Source organism: Arachis duranensis, chromosome 6 (genome assembly GCF_000817695.3).
Source record: "Arachis duranensis cultivar V14167 chromosome 6, aradu.V14167.gnm2.J7QH, whole genome shotgun sequence".
NCBI lineage: Eukaryota > Viridiplantae > Streptophyta > Magnoliopsida > Fabales > Fabaceae > Arachis > Arachis duranensis.
Genome location: NC_029777.3, coordinates 55,929,108 through 55,932,607, shown reverse-complemented (window position 1 = coordinate 55,932,607; position 3,500 = coordinate 55,929,108).

Below are 3,500 nucleotides of genomic sequence, written 5' to 3'. Positions count from 1 at the left end.
AGAATCTTCGTGGTATAAGCTAGAATTGATGGCGGCATTCAAGAGAATCCGGAAGGTCTAAACCTTGTCTGTGGTATTCTGAGTAGGATTCAAGGATTGAATGACTGTGACGAGCTTCAAACTCCTGAAGGCTGGGCGTTAGTGACAGACGCAAAAGAATCACTGGATTCTATTCCGACCTGATTGAGAATGGACAGATGATTAGCCATGCTGTGACAGAGCACGTTGAACATTTTCACTGAGTGGATGGGAGGTAGCCATTGACAACAGTGAAACCCTACATACAGCTTGCCATGGAAGGAGCCTTGCGTGCTTGAAGAAGAAGACAGTAGGAAGGCAGAGATTCAGAAGATAGAGCATCTCCAAAACCTCAACCTGTTCCCCATTACTGCAAAACAAGTACTTATTTCATGTTCTTTTGCTTTTCACAACCAAACCCGATAATTATTGATATCCTGACTAAGAGTTACAAGATAACCATAGCTTGCTTCAAGCCGACAATCTCCGTGGGATCGACCCTTACTCACATAAGGTATTACTTGGACGACCCAGTGCACTTGCTGGTTAGTTGTGCAGAATTGCAAAAGTGTGATTGCAATTTCGTGCACCAAGTTTTTGGCGCCGTTGCCGGGGATTGTTCGAGTTTGGCAACTGACAGTTTATCTTGTTGCTTAGATTAGGACTGTTTTCTTTTTGATTGGTTTAGAGTCTTTTATTTTAGTCTAGTCTCATATTTTAAGTTTGGTGTCAATTGCATGCTTTTGTTTTCTTTTAATTTTTCGAATTTGCATGTCCTTAGTCCCTTTTTTATCTTTAAAAATTCTAAGTTTGGTGTCTTCTTTTTTTGTTTTCCTTTGAGTTTTCGAAAATTTATGTCTGATTTTCTAAAAAATTTTAAGTTTGGTGTCATTTTGTTGTTTTTCTCTTTCCTCATTTAAAAAAAAAATCAAATCTTTTTCAAAATAATTTTCAATCATATCTTTTCAATTGCTAATTCCAAAATCTTTTTAATTAACTAATTGATTTAGTTTTCAAGTTGCTTTGATCTTATTTTAGTTTTCAAAAATTTATTTTGTTTTCCTTTTGTTTTATTTTATTTTTTTCGGTCAAAAAAAATATATTTTACTTTACTTGTGAATTCATATCATATTCCCTTTCTCCATCATGGATCTAAGTGGAATTGAATAGTCCAGAAGGACTCTGGGGTCATATGCTAACCCCATTACAGCTGCATATGGGAGTAGCATCTGTATACCTCCCATTAAAGCAAGCAGCTTTGAGCTAAATCCTCAACTCATTATCATGGTGCAACAAAATTACCAGTTTTCCGGTCTTCCACAGGAAGAACCTACTGAGTTTCTGGCACAGTTCTTACAAATTGCTGACACAGTGCGTGATCAAGAGGTGGATCAGGATGTCTACAGACTATTACTGTTTTCATTTGCTGTAAAAGATCAAGCTAAGAGGTGGTTGAATAACCAACCTACAGCAAGCATAAAGACATGGAAACAGTTATTAGACAAATTCCTGAATCAATTTTACCCTTTCTAATGCCTGGGAGAGGTATAGAAGTATGCTAAGAAAATGCCCCTCTGAAATGTTTTCAGAGTGGGTACAGTTAGACATCTTCTACTATGGGCTTACAGAAAAAGCTCAGATGTCTTTAGACCACTCAATTGGTGGATCTATACACATGAGGAAGACAATTGAAGAGGCTCAAGAGCTTATAGACACTGTTGCTAGAAATCAATATTTGTACTCTAGCAATGAGTTCTCTGCAAAAGAGGAAGTCATGGCAGCAGCCACTGATCCTAATCCTCAAGAACAGATGATTGAGCTTACTCAGCAATTACACCTGATGACAAAACAGTTAGCAAAATTTAAAGAGATGCTCCAAGAAACTAAAATTGCTAACAAGAACATAGAATTGCAGTTGAATCAGGCAAAATAGCAGATATCTAAACAGATAATAGAAGAATGTCAAGCAGTTCAACTGAGGAGTGGGAAGACATTGAATAGCACTGCTCAAAGTAGCAAAAAGCCAAATAAGGAACAATTGACAGAGGATAACCAAACCACTGTCCAAAATCCCTCTGAGGACAGTAAGAGCCCAGAGAGGAATACTTTTGGTGTTCAAACGCCAGAAAAGGGGGGAAAGCTGGCGTTAAACGCCCATTCCCTGCCCAGTTCTGGCGTACAAACGCCAGAAAAGGGAGAGAAGTTGGCGTTAAACGCCCAATCTTCACCCAATCCTGGCATTCAGACGCCAAGGGAGGATCAGACACCTGAGAGTGCTGACAGTAATCCCTCTAAAAAGGCTTCTTCAACCACTTCTGTAAGGAATAAACCTGCAGCAACTAAGGTTGAAGAATATAAAGCCAATATGCCTTATCCTCAAAAACTCCGCCAAGCGGAACAGGATAAGCAATTTGCCCGCTTTGCAGACTATCTAAGGACTCTTGAAATAAAGATTCCGTTTGCAGAGGCACTTGAGCAAATACCTTCTTATGCTAAGTTCATGAAAGAAATCTTAAGCCATAAGAAGGATTAGAGAGAGACTGAAAAAGTATTTCTCACTGAAGAATGCAGTGCAGTCATTCTAAAAAGCTTACCAGAAAAGCTTCAAGATCCAGGAAGCTTTATGATACCATGCACATTAGAAGGTGCTTGCACCAAGATAGCCCTGTGTGCTCTTGGAGCAAGCATCAATCTAATACCTGCATCCACTATCAGAAAGCTTGGGTTGACTGAAGAAGTCAAACCAACCCGGATATACCTCCAACTTGCTGATGGCTCCATTAAATACCCATCAGGCATAATAGAGGATATGATCGTCAAGGTTGGGCCATTCGCCTTTCCAACTGACTTTGTGGTGCTGGAAATGGAGGAGCACAAGAGTGCAACTCTCATTCTAGGAAGACCTTTCCTAGCAACTGGACAAACCAGCCTGATCTGGAAGGGCCAGAGGAACTAGAAGAACCTCTAAAAACTCCTCAATTAGAGGAAAAGTCCCCCAAACCAGAGCTCAAACCACTGCCACCATCCCTAAAATATGCATTTCTGGGAGAAGACAACACTTTTCCTGTGATCATAAGCTCTACCTTAAAGCCACAGGAAGAGGAGGCACTGATTCAAGTGCTAAGGACACACAAGACAGCTCTTGGGTGGTCCATAAGTGATCTTAAGGGCATTAGCCCAGCTAGATGCATGCACAAGATCCTGTTGGAGGATAATGCCAAACCAGTGGTCCAACCACAAAGGAGGCTAAATCCAGCCATGAAGGAGGTGGTGCAAAAAGAGGTCACTAAATTACTAGAGGCTGAGATTATTTATCCTATTTCTGATAGCCCCTGGGTAAGCCCTGTCCAAGTTGTCCCCAAAAAGGGAGGCATGACAGTGGTTCATAATGAAAAAAATGAATTGGTTCCTACAAGAACAATCACAGGGTGGCGTATGTGTATTGACTACAGAAGGCTCAATACAGCCACCAGAAAGGATCA